We start from the raw sequence: 11,580 nt of genomic DNA, 5'->3' as shown, positions 1-11,580 counted from the left end.
CGGCGACAATCGCGAGGCACGCGAGTTGCGCGCGATCGAGAGTGCCGCAGAGTCGAGTTCGAAGTCGTCGGCCGCCATCTTCGCCGCGTCCGCGTCCGCGTTTGTTTCGCGCGGAATTCTCTATTTCTCTCACTCACGGACTCGCGTCTCGATCGAGGATCCCTTGTTTCGGATCGCCACTGCGTCGGATGACAAAGTAGAGTTCGTCTGGGACCGCGTACGAGGTCGAATGTTATGCCGCCTGTTACAATTTATATTTTTGTGCCTGTCGATTGCATCACAATCGGCCGCCGGCGACGACTGCGACAAAGCCGACACTCGTCGTTTCGTTCTTTGAATCTATTAAATCTGTAATTCGAGGCATGGCCGTAACGCTCCGGATTTAGACAGCTACTGGGTAGTGAGTCAGGAGCCAAATTATCTAATGTAAGAAGAAGAAGGATAATAAAGTGATACGACGACCGCTAACCTAACCTAACCCAACCCGAAATCGGGAGCACGAGACCGAGTTTGTCACCGCGAAACGATCGTGTCGTCATTTCCATATCTCGCGTTTTCTGCCGAGAGCAGATCGCCTGCAGTGACGGGATGGATGTTCGCGAATGCCGAAAAGTGTCACGTCTCGAAGAGTACCGTGTCGTCGCGATCACCGAGGGATTTGATTGGATGGCGTTGCCCGATGAAAGAGACGACGAGAGTGTTTGATGGGACAGACGACGGTGTTGCAAAGACGATGCGACGTTTGGTGAGTGAGACTTCAAGGATGCAACATTTAGGTTCGGTTCCAAAACGTCCTTTTCGAATTGCGCTTCAAACGTATGCAGCATAATTTGTCCTTGTTCGTCGAATGTTAAACAAGAACAATTAATGCTGTGTGCATTTAATGCGCAAATTCAGTCGTATTTTTATTAATCTTTAAGTAGGTAAGTGGAGTGGCCACAGCATCCCAGGCAACTAAGGAAATGCAGGATTAGAAACCTTGTTCTGGAAAAGAAAAATAGGAAATATTGTCTACAAGTCTTACAAGTCTTAATCTTTTTTTTTTGTTTACATTCCTCTATTCCTTAAGGGTTTAACTAATGTAAGTTTAAATTGTGTATTGAGAGACAGTTTCCTTTCTGATAAATTTAGAAGCAATATTATCAATATAAGTATAAAAGGTTAATAATTTAAAACTATATTTTTTAATAGATGCATTTTTTAAATAAATTTTCTATAAATCAATTATTGAAAATAAAATTTCAGCTGCTTCATTTTGTGAGCGAATTTTATTAAAATAAAATTACAGTAAAATTTCACCCAATTTCAATTAAAGTCAAGAATAAAGCTTTATTAAAAGTACAAGAATTTTTAATTAAATTTTCTTTATGAAAGTAATTATTACTCTTGTTCGAAGGGTCTTAATATTGGTCTTTAAATTTTACAAATTTTCCATTTCGCAAAAAAGAATTGGTCATAAAATATTCATAATGAAATGTTTATAATAATATAATTTAAAATATAACTTATAATATAAATATCTTCTAAATATTTAGAATAATTAATATATTAAACTATCTATAATAATTTATAAAAAATTACAAAGTTACATTTTTTAAATTATGCAAAATTACGAAGTTTATTTTATATTATTTTAGCTTTTTATATTTATCAGAATAATGTAGAATTTTGATATTATAATTTAATTTTTTAAATAAAAACAGCTTTAAATTAATATTCATAAAAATATATAATTAATATCAAATTGGGTACTGTCTTTCTCTGTATATACATATATATAAAATTTCTTTAAAGAAAATTTAAATCTTAAAAATTATTCAAAGAAGTTTGCATGCTCGTAAACGCAATGAAACATTCTGTAGAATTACTGTAGAATTCTGTACGTTTTTTCCTGATAAATATCTTCAATCTTTTTTCAAATCAACGTGATTGCTTCGAAGTTCTTCCCAGACAAAGTGTTTGTTAAATTAGAATCCATTTTTCTCATCCATTCCATAAACTGTAATTTACTGAATCGATTGCGTTCGCGACGTTTATGATGCTATAATTTTCAATTTATCGTTAAATTACCTTTTTTACGAGCGATATTATTTCTCGAGAAACAGATTGCATTTCGATAATTTTGTCCATTAAATCCAATGACGTTCCCCGCCATTATTACGACACGTATTAACGTATCATACATATTAACATACGTGTCCGTTATCAAATGTAGCACAATGTACATTACCTGTCGTAAAATATTGATACTACGCAAATATTGTATCTCGCATTTCCAGATTTAACAATTGTATTCGTTTCATTGTGATCTCGTATGGATCATATTATGATTTGCAATATGCCTATTGGACAATTTATCATTTTAATAATTTATTTCATTTTGCCGTACCTTATAACGCGATTGCACCTTTACACATAATGCAATTGGATATCCTAGAATTTATATCTGTTAATTTTTCGCCACCGCTGAAATTTCTGCTGCTCTCGTTAATTGGCAAAAAGGCGCTTGACCTTTGGCAGGAGTTCACCACCCTTCGGAACAATCAGTGGCTTCCGGCCTGTCGCGCCCGTCTGCCTGTGAATCATTTTGATACTTCTGTATCAATGTTTTTATCCGCCTGCTTTATTTAATGCACTCATCAGGCGATGACTTTTTTTCACCGCGTCATTTGTCATTGTTCGCGAAGGCAGTTTACTGTTCGCCTGACCTGTTCACTATCTCCTCCCCTTTTCCTTTTATCATTGCATGACACTTTAACATACAGTCGTTTATTAGGTTTTCAGCTGTTTTACTCGGTTTTACAAGATTGTATCTAATAGAGAAATTTATTATATGCATAAATTATTACAAATTATTATAAATAAAGGTGCAGCATAATTTATACGTTTGCTTTGCTTTGAAATTAAAAATTGCAAAGGAGTTAATCAATCTCTTTAGGAGAAAAAAATGATTAATAAATTGAATAAATTTATTTGATATAACTATAAAGTAAATTTTGATGAAAATTAAACATTTGAGATTATCATGATTTTTAAAAAAGTCACATATTTTTTTTTAAATTGGGAGTAATATATATTTAATATATGTAATATATTATTATAAATATTAATACTTTTTTTACTAAATTGTAAAATTAATAATATATATATGTTTTTTAGAAAATATCTTTTTTTAACATAAATTTAAATTTGAAAAATAGTAATTGAACTACGAAATTGAACTATATTATTTCAAAATAATTCAAGTAAGAGTAGTTGGCACGCACACACGGAGAATTAACCGTGTGAAGATACAAGTGCTTTTCGACCGTTTCCATTCTACTGAAAAGGATAGATAAAAGGGTTAAATATAGGTTTCGCTATTCGCGAGAGTCAGTGTCGCGCCGATTTGCCGTGGCGCTCCACCGGAGGGGGCCTCCTCTTCCGGCGCAGCACCCACACGTCTTCGGCAGGATGAATTCGTCGCGTGGCTTATCTCGCAGCTCGCGTACTTTTATCTCGCGGGAAGCGGCTGGTCGTTGGCCCACACGGTGCCCGGTTGCCTCAACCGGCCATTCATCGCGCGCCGTTATACGTTGTTGACGATGGGCTTTTAAAGCCCCGCTGATTATACCGTGAGCGGTTTCGGGTTCGACGAGCTTTATATACATATTAATTGACCGATATCACCGGGCGGTTATCAAACCACTCCGACGACGACGCAACTTCGCGTAACTCGCTTTCCTCACGGTTTATTCCGGTTCGTAATTCGAGTCTCGTCAATTTTACGTAAGCTCCAGCGCCTGATAATAGCTGCGTTCAGGAAATGAATTTAAATATCAATGCCATAGTTAAATACAAGTGTGTCACGACAGTCTGACTAATTAATTAGCTTTGCTACGATCTGGTCATCAAATTTAGTTGTAATTAATTTGTTAATTATATAGCTTAGTTTGCATTGATGTCTTTGTTAGATGAATACATGGGAATAATGCGGAAATTATATTGAGAGCTTTTTAAATTAATAAACTTCTATTAAAATGATGTTTATAACGTTGAAGAATTCAATGAAATGCAGTGTAATAATAATAATAATAAATTAATATTTAGCAAAATCAGTTTATAACTGTATTACTAATTATGATGTAAATTTAATTACTATCACTCATGGCATATCATTTTCGAGTTCTCTAATTAAGCGGATTTTAAAATCAATGAGAGAGAATTAACATGTTTCTAAAATACAAATGCATTTAATGAATTATCTACATATAGATAATTCATTAAATCTATTTATATCTTTATATTACATGCGTTTATTATATGATTAATTAACATAATGATAAAAATAAAATGTCAGATTGAATCTTTTTAAATTTTGAAAGATGGACTTTCCGACGAAAAGAAGAAATGAGGAGCGAAATCTTCCGGGAAAACTTTTATATGTGATTATATATAAATTATATAAAAATTATATATGATAATTATGTATAATTATATATATGAATATTTTTTTTCCGGATAACAAAGAATTCTTTAATATTTCAAATGTAATTGGTCTACATACGTAGACGTTCAGTCGATACGTCTTGTCATACACAAGTTATCCCTATCGGCCGTGTTCTAATTAACATGCGATGTAGAATTAATTTTGCCTTGTTGTTGTATCGATCGCGAACGGGGGGATTGGGCGCAGGGGAGCAGGCAAAAGGACATGATCTCCTGCGAGTATCGTTAAGGAAGGGTCAGGTGCGTTCGGCAGCCGTACGTTATCGGATTCGTGCACTCCCATACTCGTGTATCACCCGCACGGTATCCATACGCGCACCCATGTACGTGCATACGTAGGACAAAATTACGGAAAATGTCACGTATTGTATTAAACGTACCCTCGTTTTTCGAACGCACGCGCTATATGCTCCTCGTATTTCCATTTATTTACATCGGAATTACTTTTTTTCCGCAGGCGAATTTTTTCCCGTCTTCCTCGGCGATATATTTTCCGTGCTTTAATGTGTTTGTCACGTTACCCGACTGACACGACAAATGCATTTATTTTTCTTCTGTTTTTTGACGGCGTGAATAAGCCAGCAGCAAAATGTTAGAATATTACTTGGCATAAAAAGAATTGATCATTTAAAAGAAATTAGATTATAACGAAAGGTTGAAAAGTAGAAAAGAAAAATAAAAGTTAAAGAATTTAAAAGGTAGAAGTAAGAAAGAGACAGACAGATATAAAAATATAAAAGTAATATACAATGTGTGAAAATAATAAAGGAAAATTCGTGATTAAAAAATTTTTTAAACAATTGTTTTCTATATTACGCAATTTATTAAAGCACATTGCTTCGTAATAATCGTTTAATACACAATAATCGATAAAACAATTATTAAACAAGATAAGCAGTTGTTGTTCACACGAATTTTACGCAACTCACTTTAAAAATGCATTTTAATCAACGTCTCCGTTAATCTCTAATGTATGTATTCGTGTTATTGAAAGAAAGAAGTTAAACAGAAATTTCCGGACGAGTGTGGAGAGAGCATTTCAAAAGAACACGCCCAACGAGAAGCAAAGAATAGATCTAATAGTGAGCCGTAGTCTCGTACACTTTCGTTTGCATTTGCATTTTTGCCTACGTCAGACTTATCTTTTTCCACACGTGCGGGCTAATGAATTTTCCGGACGATGTCACGCTGCGCCGGTGTCCCTCGCTCGAGCGACCGGCGGCGGCGCCGCGACGAATAATAGCTCGGACTCACACCGAGGGCACATAATTCCCCATTTGCATTTCCAGGGTCGTTTTAATAGAATCGATCCTAGGTAGGTCTCCCGGGAGAGAACGCTGTTTATCTTGTCAATTCAACAAATCGCCTTTACCATTTTCGAGCGCGCCGCGCTACATCGGAACACGCGTGCCATCCGAACACCCGTTCGCCAACGCCTACGAGTGTGGGCTCTCTCCGTTCCCAGGACGAATGGGAACGAGTGGGTGTACGGGAAGGAGATGGAGGCGACGAGCAGCGTGAATCTGCCCCCGGAATATTTGAAGCTTTTTTTTTTAACAAGATTTTGTAATTTACGATGTATATAACTCGAGTTTTTACATAATAGTGTATCTCCTAATATAATAATACTAATAATTCACCGGACTTACTCTTTTCTTTTTTTAACAAATAAAACTGGCTCCAACGAATAAATGAAGTGAATAAATGTCAATACAGTCGTACGTTTCGATCCTGAATTTGGATCCTCTTAAGTGGTGTGATATATAGTCAAATGGAAATTTGGCGAGGACCGTAACTCCCCTCACAAATATGTCTATGCAAATGCGAGTCTATTATAAAACAAGGTCAAAGTGTTCAGGAACGTCAACATCTTGAACGTAAATATTGTATTAATCGGAGTTATAATATAAAATTAATTACTGGTGGAATTATCGTTTTATCGATTTTCTATAAATTTATATTAATTAATTGAGAATAAATTGGACTTACATCGGACGGCAGAGAGCGCGTTCTAGCAAAGTGAACAGAGCAGATCAGATGCTCTTGAGCTAATGAGGTCGATTACTTTTTTTGGAGAGGAGCATTTGCGAAAATCTAGCGCTTCACGTTTTATGAAAGTATGCAGCTATCATTTATCATTAAAATTAAAAAAAAAAGAGGGATTATAATGTAATTTGAGAATAAAGTTAGAGGGTAGAAAGTAAAGAAGACGGAATTGTGCAGTTGACGTACGTAGAATGATAGGGAATTAAATAAGTAAGATTAAGAGAAGGGTAAAGTCTCAAAGGGTGATCAATGTTGAGGCACGAGATCAGGAGATAAAAGCGACGCGAATAAGCCCGCTTCATTACGCTGCTCCGATATTTCTTCCTTCCCTCTTCGCTTTCCCTTTAAATTGCGAAGTAGGAGAACCCTAAAGTCCCCGCGCTGGGCGAAATTACTTTTGCGGTGACTGGAATACGGAAACTTCGAACTTATGTAAGTCATACGTTTCCTTTGGCGCGGCGGCGAAGAAAGACGCGACTCCGGAGGAAAGGGCGAAAATTCTTGGGCAAGCGCCAAGATACACGCGGGGACTTCTGTCCTTTTATTTGAATTCAATTTGTTTTAATGACATTAATATTCAACCTAGATTCCGCATCATTCATGAGAGGCATACCGATGTCTCCTGCGGGATACGTTTCGAAAAATCGTTCAATTTCGCGGCGTGGGCGGGGATCTCCTTTCTGTTTTAATTGTTACAATTGTGCGGGGCACCCTTAGACATATTCGCCGCTTTTCATTCGGTTTTTCGTTCCATGAATTTAAAATATTGCTTCCCTACTATTAATTTTTCATACTAAATATCCAGGCAATTTTGAAGTTCGGACAATTGAACTTCTTTTACGAAGACGTTTTATTACGTAATGTAATTTTTAATCTTGTATGACTTTCTCGGATATCGTGCATATGAAGTACTCCGCATAACTTTGGTCCTCCGAGACCTGACACACTTTTTAGGAGATACGAGATAGGAGGGAATGTTGTTTTTAAATTTTCATATTTTCGTTACTTCCATTGAATGTGTCCATTAAGTATTATCAAATACTTACGCGTTTTTATTATAATCAGCTCATTTATTTAAGGTTTAAGCTGCTCTCTCTCTCGCGACGCGATATTGTTCGTATGACGTAACACAAGCACGACATGCAATAAATTAATTGCTGTGTACAGCTTTATTTTGCCGTTCTCTCAAGAATTTAATTTTGTAATTCTGAAATTTGTAATATATGCGACAGACTGAGACATCTGTCCGATTCGTGTAACGTATCACATAGAAGTGTAAAATAATTCTTGAAACAATGGTGCATTTTTCAGCTGTCGAAAATCATCACCGTGATAGATTTTATTACACTGAGAAATGTATTATTGTTTCAAGAATTATTTTACATCTCTAAGTGACATATCGGACAGATATCTTAGTTTGCCGTATATTTTCAGAATTACAATTTGAATTATTATATTGTATCTTTAGGGAAAAACTTTAAAATAAAGTTCTACGTAGCAATTGATTTATTTTATTGTCATTTTTCGTTTTCGACGTCATATTAAACAATATCGCATCGTGAAAGAGTCAGGATCTTTAAATTATCACAAATTTTTAAATTTATGATAAATTTATACAAATGATACACGCAGTTAATGGGAAACGAGACTGTGTCCTCATCGCGGTGTATAATACAATATATAAAAATTAGTTTCAATTAGTTGAACAAACCTGTACAAGTAAACTTGATTTTTTGTTTATTCGCGCAACATTAAACATGAAAATACTGGGTAGTAATAAAGTTGGTAACGGTGATGCAATAAATCTATAATAACAGCAGTAATGAAGAGAAAGCGGTCATGGAGGTAAATGAGTAAATAATAATCTGATAGAATTTTGTTAAATTTTACGGTTAAATGTTGCAAATGAATTGATTTAAAATAAATGAAGCGAAAAACGCTGCGAAAAAGTTGTTATCAGTCTGTTGTATATAAATGATTTTAATGAATATTATATTCTCTTTATACTCTCCAAATAAACATGCGCTCGCGCCAAATGTATCGACATAAATTGCTGATATAAAACTACAAATGCAAATTTAATTTATTCGATTCTAGAAAACTCGCAGCGCTCTTTGCGCAAAAAGGATTCTTTACTCACCGCGATCGCCGGGGATCAAAGCTTACTTGCACACGTTGCAATCATATATTTGGTCTAATAGCTTCTTCAATGGGACAAGATAGAAATAAAGGGAAAGAGAGACTGAAAAGGAGAAGGCTAAATAGGCTACAATTTTGCTTCCTACGGGAAAAGGACTGCTTCTCTCTCTTTCTCTCTCTCTCTCTCTCTCTTTCGACCGCGAGCCGGACGAGGACGGATTCTCGTAGAGAGAGGGCAGCGAGAGAGAGAAGTGGAGGTACCATAGAGTGGGCCCTCGAAGGAGACGGGCGTCAGTCGCGCGGCACGCGGCGCGCTGTTCGCATGTGGGTGTTTCTCTCACCGAAAGGGGTGCACAAGTGCGTATTCGCGGTCCTCCTGGGATTAACGCGATTGATCTCGCCGCCGGGAGCAGGAAATGACGTCGTCGGCGGCGACGGCGGCGGCGGCGCGGAGATGATAGCGCGAACCGCACCGATCGCAGCATTGTACGTTCTCGAGCTTTGTCCGGAAAAAAAAAAAAAAATACAGTTGATCCCTAGTAGTGTGCAATTGCAACGTTACCGTACCGTTTGTTTGCGAATGCCAGGATCGGAACAGTCGCTTTCAAAATGTGGAAATTTATCGTGACGATTAATTCAGCGACGAAGAGACGAGTCTCGTTAGCGTAGTGTCTCGGCTGTTACTCCCAAAAATCTGTTCTTTATCAATTCAAGTGTACAAATTAATTTCTGGATTACTTAAAATGTTTTCACGATTTAAGCGCAACTTGAAATCCCGTTAAATAACGAAACATAAAATTTATATATAGAGTTTTGTGTATGATAATTCTGAATTGCTAAATTGAATTTTGGAATTTTGTAAATGAATTCGAAAATTTTGATCAAAAAGTAGAACGAAGGTAATCTTTGAAAAAAGAAAAGAACGTTGCTTTTGCATCGAGAACACTACGTATGATGATTATGAGAAATAAAGAAATCGCGCGCATGTGAACGTGTGCATGTGTGTACGCGTGTCTGAATGCGTGGGCGAGGAGAAGGGAACGGAAACGGAGGGAGGATACGTACTGAATTTTTTGTGTATAACGGCGATGTGTGCGCGAACGGAAGCGCACGACGCTTGAATTTGGGATTGAACCTTTTTTTTTCCCCCTCGCAATGTGCACGAAGAACATGTTGCGAATTGTGCCGCGTCACGGTTTAAAATTGCCAGCCAAAACCAGAATTTGGCTTCCTTCAAATGGAAACAGTTTGCCGATGACAAGAGTTTAGTTTGTGTCAATATTTACGGAAAAAAAAAAATGGATAACGCAATTTCAAAACGCGAAATAGAATTTCTTTTTCAGAATTTTTCGCGAATGCGCAGCGAACGGAAATTCGTTTCGCAAATTAAATATAACATGAAAAATACGCGATCTGACTGTGAACATATCGGATACTTTTGCAACTATATTGATATTCAGAAGGTATTAAGATACATTTTAATGTCGGAAAATCGATAACCATGGCAAATTAAACAGGCGAATACGGCCAATTAAATTTCAGAAGTTCAAACGAGAGCAGCCGTACACGCAATTTCGTTTGGTAGTTAATTTAAAATTTGTACAATTACCGCGCCTTTAATAGAATTCCGATCTTAAACGTGATTTCAAAGCTACTTAGCGTAATTAATTGAGTACTTGCGGAGGACGAGCGTTAACTTGGTTACCGATAAATGATTTAAAGTCAGTCTTCTGAGACCAGCTAAGAGTAAATAACACTTAGCCGGGGAAATGCAATTAAACTACGGAAAATTGAGTGAATCATATGCGCGATAAGTGTCGCGAGGTACATTACATGCCGTAACGAGTAAGAATTCTCGTTCGCAACAAAAGTTACGCTGTGACATTAACGATATCTTCAATTCGGCCTCGATTTGGTATGCGCGCGCGAGTCACCGTTGCACCGATTTAGACGCGATTAGCATACCGTGTGAATTATTTGCACTAGTCCGCGCTCCGGAAAACCCCCTGAGTGCCGGGGCCAGGTTGATTCATGCCGCAAGGTGCGCGCGATATATTTCACGGTCTAGGTTCAAGAAACGAGTACAACTTTAATGCAGGCAGATAGATGGTACGGTTAGGAGAGCTCGCGATCTATAATATAGAACTGTACTGCAGTGCTTCACCTACGCTTTCCCTAATGCACGCTTTATTTCGTTTTGATTCTTTCCCTTGGGAAAATAGAAAAATAAATTTCAGGTAGGAAACGAACGTAAGTCGTAATGGAGAGATCGATATGATTCTAAATGTTTGTAATTCTGAACGATTTCTTTTCGTAGAAAGAGAGAACAAATATTTTAATAGAGAATTATTTACTTGCAGTCAAGCTAAAAATTTCTTAATTGAAATGTTTATGTAAATAAAACGAAGAAATAATTTTTAGTAATCGAGTAATTGTTTTCTTGTAATTCTAGAAAATATTTACTGCTGGACTGTTTTTATATTCAAGGTAATTAGATTTTTTTTTTATGTAAGAAAACAATTTAATCAAGTTTAATAATATTAGCTTATTTATAAAATTATTATTTAAATATAAAAAATGTACATGTACAAAAAATTATATATTTAAGATAACATGTCTATTTAAAAGAAAATATTTTTACTTGAAGCAAATGCTTGTATCAAAATAGACTTTTAAACACATGTATTTTTTCATTAAAAAAATGTTTCTCTCAGTATAGATATACATAAATATTTACCATTTATTTTTAATAAAACGGAAATATGATAAATGAATGTAAAGAAATCGTAAATTTTTGACCGATAAAAATATATAAAACCGTATGGAATGCATTTTTTTCGATAAAATTGTTTAAATCATTCGACTAAAATAAAAAAAGTAAAATCAGATAGCAGTTACTCAGCGAGA

General features: G+C 36.0%; 1 protein-coding gene across 3 annotated transcripts in view; it reads left to right on the top strand.

Annotated features, from left to right (window-relative positions):
• Window positions 1-546: 546 nt before the first annotated feature.
• Window positions 547-11,580, top strand: part of LOC105199222 (matrix metalloproteinase-2) — a 184,658-nt gene continuing 173,624 nt past the window's right edge. The window contains exon 1 of one of the 3 annotated variants that reach the window (XM_026137978.2): window positions 547-745. The gene's annotated coding sequence lies outside the window, so the exon portion shown is untranslated. Of the gene's footprint in view, window positions 746-8,970; window positions 9,160-11,580 lie in introns of those variants that run through there. The other 2 variants (XM_011166207.3, XM_039457605.1) reach the window with 2 other exon arrangements.

Source organism: Solenopsis invicta, chromosome 14, assembly GCF_016802725.1.
Source record: "Solenopsis invicta isolate M01_SB chromosome 14, UNIL_Sinv_3.0, whole genome shotgun sequence".
NCBI lineage: Eukaryota > Metazoa > Arthropoda > Insecta > Hymenoptera > Formicidae > Solenopsis > Solenopsis invicta.
This window is presented reverse-complemented; position numbering and strand designations above follow the sequence as displayed.